Source organism: Oncorhynchus mykiss, chromosome 1 (assembly GCF_013265735.2).
Source record: "Oncorhynchus mykiss isolate Arlee chromosome 1, USDA_OmykA_1.1, whole genome shotgun sequence".
Classification (NCBI taxonomy): domain Eukaryota; kingdom Metazoa; phylum Chordata; class Actinopteri; order Salmoniformes; family Salmonidae; genus Oncorhynchus; species Oncorhynchus mykiss.
The window spans coordinates 296,903-314,083 of NC_048565.1; the positions used below are offsets into that span (position 1 = coordinate 296,903).

At 42.0% G+C, this 17,181-nt stretch overlaps 1 protein-coding gene across 1 annotated transcript in view; it reads right to left on the minus strand.

Moving 5' to 3' along the window:
• The window catches only part of tmem45a (transmembrane protein 45a), a 45,684-nt gene extending 36,539 nt beyond the window's left edge, over positions 1–9,145 (minus strand). The window contains exon 1 of the mRNA XM_021583381.2: positions 8,890–9,145. The gene's annotated coding sequence lies outside the window, so the exon portion shown is untranslated. The remainder of the gene's footprint in view (positions 1–8,889) is intronic.
• Between the last annotated feature and the right edge of the window lie 8,036 nt (positions 9,146–17,181).

A 17,181-nucleotide genomic window follows, 5' to 3' on the forward strand; every position in this document is an offset into this window, starting at 1 on the left:
AGGTGTTCTCAACTAGCCTACCTGGTTAAATAAAGGTGTTCTCAACTAGCCTACCTGGTTAAATAAAGGTGTTCTCAACTAGCCTACCTGGTTAAATAAAGGTGTTCTCTACTAGCCTACCTGGTTAAATAAAGGTGAAATTTAAAAAAAAATGTAAACAGCATTTTTTTTTTTTAAATTAAACAAGATAAAAAATGTCAAAACGTTATACACTACACAAGCCTAAGATCACCATGTTCAATGCCGACCTTTGGCTGGAGTGCTGTAAATCTCGCCGCCATTGGACTCTGGAGCAGTGGGAATGCGTTCTCTGGAATGATGAATCACGCTTCACCATCTGGCAGTCCGAAGGACAAATCTGGGTTTTGCAGATGCCAGGAGAGTGCTACCTGCCCACATGCATAGTGCCAACAGTTTGGTGGAGTAGGAATAATGGTCTGGGGCTGTTTTTCAAGGTTCGGGCCTCTTAGTTCCAGTGAAGCGAAATCGTAACGCTACAGCATACAATGGCATTCTAGACGATTCTGTGCTTCCAATTTTGTGGCAACAGATTGGGGAAGGCCCTTTCCTATTTCAGCATGACAAAGCCCCTGTGCACAAAGTAAGGTCCATACGTAAATGGTTTGTCGAGATCGGTGTGGAAGAACTTGACTGGCCTGCACAGAGCCCTGACCTAAACCCCATCGAACATCTTTGAGATTAATTGAAACGCAGACTGCGAACCAGACCTAATCGTCCAACATCAGTACCCGACTTCACTAATGCTCTTGTGGCTGAATTGAAGGAAGTCCCCTCAGCAATGTGCCAACATCTAGTGGAAAGCCTTCACAGAAGAGTGGAGGCTGTTATAGCAACAAAGGGAACACCAAGTCCATATTAATGCTCAAGATTTTGAAATTAGATGTTTCGACGAGCAGGTGTCCACATACTTTTGGTCATGTAGTGTACTTAAATGTCCAAAAAGGAAAGAGACATTTTATATGATGTTCACCCTCTGGATACAATAAATCGGCTATGTGAAATTTGCACAAAATACTTTCAACAAATGTATTATTTTAATATTTATTTATGTGTTGATATTTTATTATATGTAGCCTAACTGTTTAACCCAACCAGGATACCGTTTGAGTTCTGTTGGTTAAAACCCAACCAGGATACCGTTTCTATTGAGTTCTGTTGGTTATAACCCAACCAGGATACCGTTTCTATTGAGTTCTGTTGGTTATAACCCAACCAGGATACCGTTTGAGTTCTGTTGGTTAAAACCCAACCAGGATACCGTTTCTATTGAGTTCTGTTGGTTAAAACCCAACCAGGATACCGTTTCTATTGAGTTATGTTGGTTATAACCCAACCAGGATACTGTTTGAGTTCTGTTGGTTATAACCCAACCAGGATACCGTTTCTTTTGAGTTCTGTTGGTTAAAACCCAACCAGGATACCGTTTCTATTGAGTTCTGTTGGTTATAACCCAACCAGGATACTGTTTGAGTTCTGTTGGTTATAACCCAACCAGGATACCGTTTCTATTGAGTTCTGTTGGTTACAACCCAACCAGGATACCGTTTCCATTGAGTTCTGTTGGTTATAACCCAACCAGGATACCGTTTCTATTGAGTTCTGTTGGTTATAACCCAACCAGGATACCGTTTCTTTTTAGTTATTTTGGTTAAAACCCAACCAGGATACCGTTTCTATTGAGTTCTTAATCATGGTCAGATTAATCCTGTCAGTCTTTTCACTAGCCCATATCATGGTCAGATTAATCCTGTCAGTCTTTTCACTAGCCCATATCATGGTCAGATTAATCCTGTCAGTCTTTTCACTAACGCATATATATCATGGTCATATTAATCCTGGCAGTCTTTTCACTAGCCCATATCATGGTCAGATTAATCCTGTCAGTCTTTTCACTAGCCCATATCATGGTTAGATGAAACAAAAATAGATCTCTTTCACAATATGTGTTTTTAATTAATTTCTGAAAATAGATATATATGGCATTTTGGAATTAAACTCTTCTGTCCACCATTATCCTTGTTGTTCCTCCCCTGTTCAGATGATTAACCTGTAGTCTGTCAGGTGCTTGGTACCACAGTTGTTCAGCTCTGCTGTCGCAATGTTTTCCAGCATTCAAACATCCATCGTTGCTCTCTGTACAGATAAATAAAGTACTACTGTAACAACATCGTAAATATTAGCATGGTTTTAAAGATCGACTGTGAGTATGACATGCCAGGGTGAGTTATAAGGATTTATGAACCTGTTGAATTACTACATGAGCTGCCCTTTGGCTCTTGCAGGAGCAGCTTGGTTTAGTCTGTTTTCAATATGTTTTCAATACATTTAATACAATACAGTATTTATGCTGCGGTAGCTTATGTGTCGGGGGGGCTAGGGTCAGTCTGTTATACCTGGAGTACTTCTCCTGTCTTATCCGGTGTCCTTTGTGAATTTAAGTATGCTCTCTCTAATTCTCTCTTTCTCTCTCTCTTTCTCTCTCTCGGAGGACCTGAGACCTAGGACCATGCCTCAGGACTACCTGGCCTGATGACTCCTTGCTGTCCCCAGTCCACCTGGCCGTGCTGCTGCTCCAGTTCCAACTGTTCTGCCTGCGGCAATGGAACCCTGACCTGTTCACCAGACGTGCTACCTGTCCCAGACCTGCTGTTTTCAACTCTCTGGAGACAGCAGGAGCGGTAGAGATACTCTTAATGATCGGCTATGAAAAGCCAACTGACATTTACTCCTGAGGTGCTGACTTGTTGCACCCTCGACAACTACTGTGATTATTATTAGTTGACCATGCTGGTCATTTATGAACATTTGAACTAGAGGTCGACCGATTCATCGGAATGGCCGATTTTTGGACACCGATTTAGCCGATAATTTTTTTTACAAAATTTACACCATTATATAATCTTTATTTAACTAGGCAAGTCAGTTAAGAACACATTCTCATTTTCAATGATGGCCTAGGAACAGTGGGTTAACTGCCTCGTTCAGAGGCAGAACGACAGATTTTCACCTTGTCAGCTCGGGGGATCCAATCTTGCAACCTTACAGTTAACTAGTCCAACGCAATAACGACGTTGCACTCCACAAGGAGACTGACTGCCTGTTACGCGAATGCAGTAAAACAAGGTAAGTTGCTAGCTAGCATTAAACTTATCTTATAAAAAACAATCAATCATAATCACTAGTTAACTACACATGGTTGATAATATTACTAGATATTATCTAGCGTGTCCTGTATAATCTGACTGAGCATACAAGCATACAAGTATCTAAGTATCTGACTGAGCGGTGGTAGGCAGAAGCAGGTGCGTAAACATTCATTCAAACAGCACTTTCGTGCGTTTTGCAGGCAGCTCTTCGTTGTACATCAAGCATTGCACTGTTTGACTTCAAGCCTATCAACTCCCGAGATGAGGCTGATGTAACCGAAGTGAAATGGCTGGCTAGTTAGCGCGCGCTAATAGTGTTTCAAACGTCACTCGCTCTGAGCCTTGGGGTGGTTGTTTCCCTTGCTCTGCATGGGTAACGCTGCTTTGATGGTGGTTGTTGTCGTTGTGTTGCTGGTTCGAGCCCAGGGAGCGAGGAGAGGGACGGAAGCTATACTGTTACACTGGCAATACTAAAGTGCATATAAGAACATCCAATAGTCAAAGGTAAATGAAATACAAATGGTAGAGAGGGAAATAGCCATATACAGTGCCTTGCGAAAGTATTCGACCCCCTTGAACTTTGCGACTTTTTGCCACATTTCAGGCTTCAAACATAAACATTTTGTGAAGAATCAACAACAAGTGGGACACAATCATGAAGTGGAACAACATTTATTGGATATTTCAAACTTTTTCAACAAATCAAAAACTGAAAAATTGGGCGTGCAAAATTATTCAGCCCCTTTACTTTCAGTGCAGCAAACTCTCTCCAGAAGTTCAATGAGGATTTCTGAATGATCCAATGTTGACCTAAATGACTAATGATGATAAATACAATCCACCTGTGTGTAATCAAGTCTCCGTATAAATGCACCTGCACTGTGATAGTCTCAGAGGTCCGTTAAAAGCGCAGAGAGCATCATGAAGAACAAGGAACACACCAGGCAGGTCCGAGATACTGTTGTGAAGAAGTTTAAAGCCGGATTTGGATACAAAAAGATTTCCCAAGCTTTAAACATCCCAAGGAGCACTGTGCAAGCGATAATATTGAAATGGAAGGAGTATCAGACCACTGCAAATCTACCAAGACCTGGCCGTCCCTCTAAACTTTCAGCTCATACAAGGAGAAGACTGATCAGAGATGCAGCCAAGAGGCCCATGATCACTCTGGATGAACTGCAGAGATCTACAGCTGAGGTGGGAGACTCTGTCCATAGGACAACAATCAGTCGTATATTGCACAAATCTGGCCTTTATGGAAGAGTGGCAAGAAGAAAGCCATTTCTTAAAGATATCCATAAAAAGTGTCGTTTAAAGTTTGCCACAAGCCACCTGGGAGACACACCAAACATGTGGAAGAAGGTGCTCTGGTCAGATGAAACCAAAATTGAACTTTTTGGCAACAATGCAAAACGTTATGTTTGGCGTAAAAGCAACACAGCTGAACACACCATCCCCACTGTCAAACATGGTGGTGGCAGCATCATGGTTTGGGCCTGCTTTTCTTCAGCAGGGACAGGGAAGATGGTTAAAATTGATGGGAAGATGGATGGAGCCAAATACAGGACCATTCTGGAAGAAAACCTGATGGAGTCTGCAAAAGACCTGAGACTGGGACGGAGATTTGTCTTCCAACAAGACAATGATCCAAAACATAAAGCAAAATCTACATTGGAATGGTTCAAAAATAAACATATCCAGGTGTTAGAATGGCCAAGTCAAAGTCCAGACCTGAATCCAATCGAGAATCTGTGGAAAGAACTGAAAACTGCTGTTCACAAATGCTCTCCATCCAACCTCACTGAGCTCGAGCTGTTTTGCAAGGAGGAATGGGAAAAAATGTCAGTCTCTCGATGTGCAAAACTGATAGAGACATACCCCAAGCGACTTACAGCTGTAATCGCAGCAAAAGGTGGCGCTACAAAGTATTAACTTAAGGGGGCTGAATCATTTTGCACGCCCAATTGTTCCGTTTTTGATTTGTTAAAAAAGCTTGAAATATCCAATAAATGTCGTTCCACTTCATGATTGTGTCCCACTTGTTGTTGATTCTTCACAAAAAAATACAGTTTTATATCTTTATGTTTGAAGCCTGAAATGTGTCAAAAGGTCGCAAAGTTCAAGGGGACCGAATACTTTCGCAAGGCACTGTAATTCCTATAATAACTACAACCTAAAACTTCTTACTTGGGAATATTGAAGATTCATGTTAAAAGGAACCACCAGCTTTCATATGTTCTCATGTTCTGAGCAAGGAACTGAAACGTTAGCTTTCTTACATTGCACTTTTACTTTCTTCTCCAACACTATTTTTGCATTATTTAAACCAAATTGAACATGTTTCATTATTTATTTGAGGCTAAATTGATTTTATTGATGTATTATATTAAGTTAAAATAAGTGTTCATTCAGTATTGTTGTAATTGTCATTATTACAAATAGATTTTAAAAAATTGTCCGATTAATCGGTTTAGGCTTTTTTGGTCCTCCAATAATGGGTATCGGTATAGGCGTTGAAAAATCATAATCGGTCAACCTCTAATTTGAACATCTTGGCCATGTTTTGTTATAATCTCCACCCGGCACAGCCAGAAGAGGACTGGCCACTGATGTAAGAAGGGCTATATAAATACATTTGATTTGATTCAAATATAATTTGTTTAGTCTGTTATCAATACGTTCAGACAGGCTTTGTTTAGTCTGTTTTCAATACGTTCAGACAGTTTGGTCTGTTATCAATACGTTCAGACAGGCTTTGTTTAGTCTGTTTTCAATACATTCAGACAGTTTGGTCTGTTATCAATACGTTCAGACAGGCTTTCCTCCAAACACGTCAGTATATGAGCTGAGTGTCTGTGAGGCACAGCTGTGTTATCCCTGATCCTCTGCTAATCATCCTCTAACACACCGTCTCCATGGTGATGATGAGCCCAATCACTCCTCCACACCACTTTAGAGGGCTGACTGTGATTGGTTGACAAGGCATTTGGTGTTTGTGTCACACCCACACAACAACAACAGGATGCTCATTCTGACAAGGGTGTGTCTACAGTATATCATGAGGATAATGAACTCGTAAACCGGGTTAGAATAAATAACCTCAGGACCATACCAGAATCCTGAACGAGGCTGATACAACATCACCTATGATTTATATAATGATTGATTGGTTGATTGACCTACCAATTATTTAGAGTGAGCGAGATCCCCACCAATAGAGCCTGTACCAGAGTCTGAGTCTGTTTAAAGCAGGAGTCATACAGAGCAACATGACCATAAAGACACACAGCAACACTGTTGCTACCCAGACAGTCTGCCAGGCTACTGGGTATCAAGGTTGATCCAATATACACTGTTGCTACCCAGCCAGTCTGCCAAGCTACTGGGTATCAAGGTTGATCCACTATATTGTGTGGTAGTAACCTAAATACCATTCATATTGTGTGGTAGTAACCTAAATACCATTCATATTGTGTGGTAGTAACCTAAATACCATTCATATTGTGTGGTAGTAACCTAAATACCATTCATATTGTGTGGTAGTAACATACAGTGCATTCAGAAAGTATTCAGACCCAATGACTTTTTCCACATTTTCCATGTTAGCACATTTAAACAAAATAAAAGATTGAAATATCACATTTACAGAAGTTCAGGGTTCAAGTCCGGGCTCCGGCTGGGCCACTCAAGGACATTCAGAGACTTGTCCCGAAGCCACTCCTGCGTTGTCTTGGCTGTGTGCTTAGGATCGTTGTCCTGTTGGAAGGTGAACCTTCACCCCAGTCTGAGGTCCTGAGCGCTCTGGAGCAGGTTTTCATCAAGGATCTCTCTGTACTTTGCTCCGTTCATCTTTCCCTTCCGTCTGGCCACTACCATAAAGGCCTGATTGCAAAACCTTTGAGATGGGAGAAACTTCCATAAAGAAAGATGAACCTTGGAGCTCTGTTGAGGGGCAGAACGACAGATTTGTACCTTGTCAGCACAGGGGTTTGAACTTGCAACTTTCCAGTTACTAGTCCAACACTCTAACCACTAGGCTACCCTGCCACTATGAGTCTCATAGCAAAGGGTCTGAATTCTTATTTAAATAAGGTATTTCTGTTTTGCACCAATTTCTAAAAACCTGTTTTCGCTTTGTCATTATTGGGTATTGTGTGTAGATTGATAAGGATTTTTAGAATGAGGCTGTAGCGTAACAAAATGTGGAAAAGGTGAAGGGGTCTGAATACTTTCTGAATGCACTGTAAATACCATTCATATTGTGTGGTAGTAACCTCAAATGGTCACATACGTGTTTAACAGATGTTATTGTGGGTGTAGCGAAATGCTTGTAACCTAAATACCATTCTTTGACTAAGGCATTGGAATTTCACACTATCTTAAGCATACATTATCGACCCTTCCTTATTCCCCATGGAATCCCCTCTTCATGGTAAACCTCTGCTTTCAAAAAGCATATAATTTTACTCTTCTGGGTAAAACTCTGCTATCACTGGCCACGTTTACATGCGAACATATATCTCATTTACAATAGTATTGGGATATTGTTGTATTCTGTTTTTGAGTTTACACATATCCCGTTTACAATAACCCAAAAAGGTTTGTATTCCGGTTATGAGAAACCCTGATAAGATACCTGGGATATGGTGATCTTAGACAGGTTACTGTGGCATGTCAACATCTTATCCCCTATACTGTCTGCGCATGCTCAGTTTCGCATACATTTTGAGTGATGAAGTCATCTGATTGTCCAACAAATCACTTCCAAAAGTAGGCTACCTACACATTTCAATACACCATAATAATTTATTCGGACGATACTCCATACTGGACGGGATAGTCTACTGGCTACTTTCACCCCTTATTTAGACACGTTTCTGTTGAGAATTTCGGGACATTTGCTAGGCCATTTGTTCGTCAACTATATAGTTAGATACATGCAGCTTCTCTTCTGTCATAAATTGTTGCCCTATGAGACTAAATAACGTATAGTACTCACCAGAATAATGTCTTACATCGATAGAATGAATGTATTAGTAATCTAGTTAACACCGGTAAAGTTGTCTGTTTCGTTTAGGGACCGGGTAGAAAACGCATTAACTCCAAAACAGTGGAAAGATTGGTCCTGTTCAAAACGTCCAATGACTGGTTTTAAGGAAAATAAAAGCTGAGAAAATGGTTAAACACATTTCTGATAGGACAGTTGGTCTTGTGTGCATATTTGATGTGGTTGAAATAATGTTGGCTTGCATAACAGTGTCAAAGACAACACATTACAGCGCATTCCCATTTTCTCAAGAGATGCTGAAAGAAAGAAATATTTCTCCACCCCTGTTCCCGAGACAGAACAAATGTTATTTTATAATTTTTACTGCAAAAAATGCATAATTCTGCAGGAGTTAATATTATATAACGCTACATTTGAGAGGTTATAGACCTACAGCCAGTGTCTATTTCAGTTACTACTCAATTTAATCCGTATGAATTTAAATGAGGAATATTATGTTTATTCATGAATACAGGGATACTCGTGAGCAGGATATCAAAGGTCCATGTAAAGAGTTTATCCCGAATAAGACCGTAAGCAGAATAGGAGCTACTATACACCAAAGATGTATTGATAATAAACTAAAAGGATAACTGTCGATTAACTAATATAGCCTGTAGACAGCTGTTTCTTAAATGTCAGTTTAAGTCCATTAAGTCACTGAACTTTTCTTACCGTAGTTAGATTGTTTCCACACAAAAAAAATATCCGTTCGCCAAAGTTCCTAAAACGGTTCCGTATGTCGAAACATTCACATTTTATATTAATCCAATGTGCACAGTTTAACCATCTTCCAAAAAGAAAATTAGCCTACATACAGTATCTTCCAAAGAGGTGAGTCGGTTATTATTATACCAGTCGTCCCATCTCCCAACTAGCTACATTCACAACCACTTTTCTGATGATTGTAAATGATGTTTTATGCATTTTTGGGAAACATTCTCAACTGTATACCATTGGCTGAGCGTTGTCAAATGACGTCACTCTTACTGACATTGATTGGCTGAACACCTTGTCAGTCTGTAGTGAGCGAGATTCCACGTGTGCACTTTTACCCCGGCTGCTTGGAGTCCCACTCCAGAGAGACAAATCAAATCCGCTACTTGTTGATTGAGTCAATTGATGGACGTATGTAGTGCGCCATACATATTCTATCCACAATGATACAGTAGCCTACTAGGATTTTTCGTTTCTCCAGTTTTTAATTTGGCTTTATGGTGTATTCGAATATTATATTCCTCACATTTTCATTTTTTTTATTATTAATTAATTCACTACTTTGTGAAAGATTATCCCCAAATTAAAGAACCTTTTGATTTTAGACTATAGTGTGAAAATTAACAGAAAGGGTTTTAATATAAAACTTTAGTTCACATGATGATCGTCGTGTCTGCGCTTCACTCTGGATGCGGTTAGGAGACGAACGCTGACAGGCAGGACACAAGAGTTCTCTGAAGGCTACGTGCAGAAAGTCACGCTGCGCTTATTCGTCTTTGCGTTTATCTTTATACCATATTTTTTATATGACTGGAGGAAAAACGAACTATCTAAAATAACTCCTGACCTGCTGTCACACACTCAATTCCACGTGTTTTCTTCAAATGCACACACAATTCAAATGACATTTAACATTATATTCCCAGCGATTACAAAGGTAATTTTAATTGAAAACAATTAAACAATAGAAACTTGTCAAAAAACAATGTTAACATGCTCACCTGTCATAATGGTGCCTAAATCTTCAATGATAGAAAACTGTCATAATGTAAATCTTTCTTTTTACAATAATAAATAACAAATAATTTAATATCATTTCACATTATGCACAATGTAATGTTTGACAGCTGGTTAAATAAAGAGAAGAATGGAGGTGAACAGAATAAATAAAGGTGTAGCTGGGATCACTTGGTGGGTAAGGCAAGGTGAGAGGAGGGAGGAAGGGGCATGTGGCTCTGCTGTTTAGTTTTGCTAAATGATTGAGAGATATGTATTCAAAAGGACTAGCACAGCAGCAGCTCTGCACAAGTCTGGATACTACTAATTGGACTAGTAGAACATAGTGATATACAGTATGGAATTGTAGAACTAATTGGACTAGTAGAACATAGTGATATACAGTATGGAATTGTAGAACTAATTGGACTAGTAGAACATAGTGATATACAGTATGGAATTGTAGAACTAATTGGACAAGTAGAACATAGTGATACTAGTGTGACTATTAAAACCTACCCAAACCAGAAACCGTGGATAGATGGCAGCATTCGGGCAAAACTGAAAGCACAAATCACAGCATTGAACTGGCCAAGGAGAAGATGGCTGACAATTTACATGCTCCTTAAAATAATTTATTTTTGTTCGGTTTTTTGCATTGTTTGTGTGCAGCCAGAGGGGGAAAGCTATAGACTACCTTTACTCTACACACAGAGACACTTACAAAGCCCTCCCTCGCCCTCCATTTGGCAAATCTGACCATAATTCTATCCTTCTGATTCCTGCTTAAAAGCAAAAATTAAAGCAGGAAGCACCAGTGACTCGGTCATTAAAAAAGTGGTCAGATGAAGCGGATGCTAAGCTACAGAACTGTTTTGCTACCACAGACTGGAATATGTTCCGGGATTCTTCCACACTGAGCTAAAGGCTAGAGCTGCCGCTTCAAGGAGCAGGACTCTAACCCGGAAGCTTATAAGAAATCGCGCTATGCCCTCCGATGAACCATCAAATAGGCAAAGCATCAATACGGGACTAAGATCGAATCGTACTACACCGGCTCCGACGCTTGTTGGACATGTTAGGGCTTGCAAACCATTACAGACTACAAAGGGAAGCACAGCCGAGAGCTGCCCAGTAACACAAGACTACCAGATGAGCTAAACTACTTCTATGCTCTCTTCAAGGCAAATAACACTGAAACATGCATGAGAGCACCAGCTGTTCCAGACGACTGTGTGATCACGCTCTCCGCAGCCATTGTGAGTAAGACCTTTAATTAACAGGTCAACTGCACCACCTGCAACCGCAGGGCGGTCTGTACAACGCATCACCCGGGGAAAACTACCTTCCCTCCAGGACACCTACAGCACCCGACTAGTAGAACATAGTGTGATATACAGTATGGAATTCTAGAACATAATGATATAGAGTATGAAATTCTAGAACTAATTGGACTAGTAGAACATAGTTATATACGGTATGGAATTCTAGAACTAATTGGACTAACAGAAAATAAAGAATTCAAGAACCAGGAGAAAGTCTGTCTCCATGAACTGCTGTCAAGAACCAGGAGGAAGCCTGTCTCCATGTACAGCTGTCAAGAACCAGGAGGAAGCCTGTCTCCATGTACAGCTGTCAAGAACCAGGAGGAAGTCTGTCTTCTTGCAGCTATCCAGGATAGTCTATCCTAAATTCTAATTCCTAATTCTATGGTCTATCCCCTATAGTGAATCATCAGGGTAGTCTATATAATCAGGGAGAGGAGTTACATGCAGAGATTTATTAGAGATGCATGGATCTTCAGTGATGTAAAGAAGGGGGCTCAGAGGTTTTGGTATTTTATCAGGATCCCCATTACTCATCCTGGGGTCCAAACAAAACAAGACTACAATATCTCAAGGAGAGACTTACATACGTTTAAAGGTGCCAGAGGAGGTGCAGGTTAGTCAGGGCACTCTGATGTGAGCAGAAGAACAGTGCAAGGATGGGGATGTGGTCACAACATGATAGACCTGGAAATGTTAGACCTCTAGCCACTGAAACACAGAGAGAGAGAGATAGACCTCTAGCCACTGAAACACAGAGAGAGAGAGTTAGACCTCTAGCCACTGAAACACAGAGAGAGAGAGTTAGACCTCTAGCCACTGAAACACAGAGAGAGAGAGAGTTAGACCTCTAGCCACTGAAACACAGAGAGAGAGAGAGTTAGACCTCTAGCCACTGAAACACAGAGAGAGAGAGAGTTAGACCTCTAGCCACTGAAACACAGAGAGAGAGAGTTAGACCTCTAGCCACTGAAACACAGAGAGAGAGAGTTAGACCTCTAGCCACTGAAACACAGAGAGAGAGAGTTAGACCTCTAGCCACTGAAACACAGAGAGAGAGAGTTAGACCTCTAGCCACTGAAACACAGAGAGAGAGAGTTAGACCTCTAGCCACTGAAACACAGAGAGAGAGAGAGTTAGACCTCTAGCCACTGAAACACAGAGAGAGAGAGAGAGTTAGACCTCTAGCCACTGAAACACAGAGAGAGAGAGAGTTAGACCTCTAGCCACTGAAACACAGAGAGAGAGAGAGTTAGACCTCTAGCCACTGAAACACAGAGAGAGAGAGTTAGACCTCTGGCCACTGAAACACAGAGAGAGAGAGTTAGACCTCTAGCCACTGAAACACAGAGAGAGAGTTAGACCTCTAGCTACTGAAACACAGAGAGAGAAAGTTAGACCTCTAGCCACTGAAACACACAGAGAGAGAGAGAGTTAGACCTCTAGCCACTGAAACACAGAAAGAGAGAGTTAGACCTCTAGGCACTGAAACAGACAGAGAGAGAAAGATCTCTACCCACTGAAACACACAGAGAGAGTTGGACCTCTACCCACTGAAACACAGAGAGAGAGTTAGACCTCTACCCACTGAAACAAACACATTTATTTATTTTTATATAATTTAACCTTTATTTAACCAGGAAGGGCTCATTGAGATTTAAAATCTATTTTTCAAGAGCGTCCCGGCCAAGATAGGCAGCACCAAGTCATTACAAAAATTATTACAGACATGAAAAACTACAAGTAATCTAGTAAAAACCATAGAATTCACAAGACAGTGTCACGTTCGTTATAAAGATGAGACCAAGGCGCAGCGTGAGTCGAGTTCCACATGTTTTTAATAAAACCGGAACTCAGCAAAACAAAACAAACAAGCACAAACGAAATGTGACGCTATACGAATAGTGCAGACAGGCAACTAAACATAGAACAAGATCCCACAAACACCAAAGGGAAATGGCTACCTAAATATGATCCCCAATCAGAGACGACGATAAAGAGCTGTCTCTGATTGGGAACCATGTCAGGCTAACATAGAATTACAAAAACCCCTAGACCTACAAAACCCTAGACATACAAAAACCCTAGACAATACAAAACTAGCGTACCCACCCTAGTCACACCCTGACCTAACCAAAATATAAAGAAAACAGATATCTCAGGTCAGGGCGTGACAGTACCCCCCCCAAAGGTGCGGACTCCCGGCCGCAAACCTGAACCTATAGGGGAGGGTCCGGGTGGGCATCTACCCTTGGTGGCTGCTCTGGTTCTGGACACAGCTCCCCCTCTTTAAGCTGATCCCTCCACCTTTGTAGAACCGGACCGTGGATCATCGCGGTAGGGCCCGGACTGGGGACCGTCGCTGGAGGTTCCGGACTGTGGCCTGTCGTTGGAGGTTCCAGACTGTGGCCCGTCATGGAGAGGGAACTGTCGCCGGAAGCTCTGGACTGTGGAGGCGCACTGGAGGCCTGATGTGTGGGACCAGCACTGGTGGTACCGGGCTAATGGCACGCACCTCAGGGCGAGTGCGGAGAGGAGGCACAGGACGTACTGGACTATGGATGAGCACTGGAGGCCTGATGCGTGGGACCGGTACAGGTGGCACCGGGCTGATGACACGCACCTCAGGGTGAATGTGGAGAGGAGGCACAGGACGTACTGGACTGTGGATGAGCACTGGAGGCCTGATGCGTGGGACCGGTACAGGTTGCACCGGGCTGATGACACGCACCTCAGGGTGAGTGTGGAGAGGAGGCACAGGACTTACTGGACTGTGGATACGCACTGGAGATCTGGAGCGTAGAGCTGGTACAATGTGTCCTGGCTGGATGCTCACTTGAGCCTGGCAAGTGCGGGGCGCTAGCACAGGACGCACTGGGCTGTGCAGACGCACCGGAGACACAGTACGCAGAGCCGGCGCAGGATATCCTGGTCCAAGGACGTGTACTGGAGACCAGGAGCGCTGAGCCGGCACCATCCGTCCTGGCTGGATGCCCATTCTAGCGCATCACTTCGTAACACGGTATCTGACCAGTCACACGCTCCCCACAGTAAGCACGAGGAGTTCACTCACAACTCTTAGAGACTTAACCAGAAACACTGACAACTCTTAGAGACTTAACCAGAAACACTCACAACTCTTAGAGACTTAACCAGAAACACTCACAACTCTTAGAGACTTAACCAGAAACACTCACAACTCTTAGAGACTTAACCAGAAACACTCACAACTCTTAGATACTTAACCAGAAACACTGACAACTCTTAGAGACTTAACCAGAAACACTCACAACTCTCCAACTTTTTCTGTGCCTCTTTGGTATTGTTTGTATTGCTATCTATCTATACTGTTCGTCCATCTATTTCCTTTCTTAATATGTTATTTGTTTTAGAGCTGAGTAGTGAATTGCATGGTCTCTAAGTGCACATGTAAAAGTGTTCCATACCATCAGGGGATCTTCTGAACCTATGTTATGTAAGGAAAAAGTCTGTTATGAATTATTCTGGCCTGGTTAAATACAAGTTGTCATCCAATAGGGTTTGATTACATTTCCAATATCCTCTGAAGGGGTTAAACCAAGGCCTCATACCTTTTAAACCTCTACAGGATCGGTGTCCCTAATCCGGGACAGTTGTTGCTAACGTGCACTAATGTGACTAGAATGACAATGTAAGTAACAGCCAACTTTCCATGGAGATGTCTTATATGGGTAGAAAGCTTAAATTCTTGTTAATCTAACTGCGGTGTCCAATTTACAGTGAAGAAATATCATGCTATTGTTTGAGGAGAGTGCACAACAACAAAACACTTTTATCACGGCAACTGGTTTGATACATTCACCTCTGAAGGTAAATAATGTACTTACATTCAGTAATCTTGATCTGATTTGTCATCCTGAGGGTCCCAGAGATAAAATGTAGCATAGTTTTGTTTGATAAAATCAATTTTTATATTCAAATGTAGAAACTGGATTCTGCAGATTAGTAAAAACACCTCACCCTATGTTCAAGAATGGCCTTTGTCCCTTTATTCAGATTACAACGTCTAACTTTCAATTATTTGAAAATTAAATAATCTCCAAAATATAGTTATTTTGAAAACAAGCCATAAAAAGTTGTTTGCAATTTCAGGTTAATCTGCCAGAAAATACAGAACACACAATACAACAAATATTTTCGTTAAACTCAAATATACAAATGTATTAAATAAAAGTACATAAAAAATGGTGTAATCTTTGTAAATTATATCTCACATTGGACTGGTGAAGTTATGTCACACATGCAGCTAACACTATTATATGGAAATGACTGCTCTACTCAAAAATACAACCAACTAATTGCATCATTACCGTAAAAATGGAAGAGGCAAGTGGAAGGGGGATAAAGTAAGGAACTTGTCTGTCGTATTAAAGACCAAAATTGACCTCTACTTTCCGGATACCCGGATGAAACACTAAATAAACTTCAGTTGGTGCTAAACACTGCTGCTAGAATCCTGACTAGAACCAAACAATGTGATCATATTACTCCAGTGCTAGCCTCTCTACACTGGCTTCCTGCTAAGGCCAGGGCTGGTTTTACTGCTAACCTACAAAGCATTACATGGGCTTGCTCCTACCTATCTCTCTGATTTGGTCCTGCTGTACATACCTACACATATGCTACGGTCACAAGACGCAGGCCTCCTAACTGTCCCTAGAATTTCGAAGCAAACAGCTGGAGGCAGGGCTTTCTCCTATAGAGCTCCATTTTTAAGGAATGGTCTGCCTATCCATGTGAGAGACGCAGACTCGGTCTCGACCTTTAAGTCTTTATTGAAGACTCATCTCTTCAGTAGGTCCTATGATTGAGTGTAGTCTGGCCCAGGAGTGTGAAGGTGAACGGAAAGGCACTGGAGCTTGCTGTGTCTGCCTGGCCGGTTCCCCTCTCTCCACTAGGATTCTCTGCCTCTAACCCTATTACGGGGACCGAGTCACTGGCTTACTGGTGCTCTTCCATGCCGTCCTTAGGAGGGGTGAGTCACTTTTCGTGGGCTATACTCGGCCTTGTCTCAGGGTAGTAGGTTGGTGGTTGGAGATATCCCTCTGGTGTTGTGGGGGCTTTGGCAAAGTGGTTGGGGTTATATCCTGCCTGTTTGGCCCTGTCCGGGTGTATCATCGGATGGGGCCACAGTGTCTCCCGACCCCTCTTGTCTCAGCCTCCAGTATTTATGCTGCAATAGTTTTTGTCGGAGGGATAGGGTCAGTCTGTTATATCTGGAGTACTTCTCCGGTCTTATCTGGTGTCCTGTGTGAATTTAACTATGCTCCCTCTAATTCTCCCTTTCTTTTTCTCTCTCTCTTTTTCTCTCTCTCTTTTTCTCTCTCTCTTTTTCTCTCTCTCTCTCTCTCTCTCTCTCTCTCTCTCTCTCTCTCTCTCTTTCTCTCTCTCTTCTCTCGAACCTGAACCCTAGGACCATGCCTCAGGACTACCTGGCATGATGACTCCTTGCTGTTCCCAGTCCACCTGGTCATGCTGCTGCTCCAGTTTCAACTGTTACCCTGACCTGTTCACTGTATGTATTACCTTGTCCCGGACCTATTGTTTTGGACCCTCTCTCAACCACACCTGCTGTCTTTAACTCTGAATGATCGACTATGAAAAGTCAACTGACATTTACTCCTGAGTTGTTGACCTGCACCCTCTGCAACCACTGTGATTATTATTATCTGACCCTGCAGGTCATTTATGAACATTTGAACATCATGGCCATGTACTATTATAATCTCAACCCAGCACAGCCAGAAGAGGACTGGCCACCCCACATAGCCTGGTTCCTCTCTAGGTTTCTTCCTGGGTTCTGGCCTTTCTAGGGAGTTTTTCCGAGCCACTGTGCTTCTACATCTGCATTGCTTGCTGTTTGTGGTTTTAAGCTGGGTTTCGGTACAGC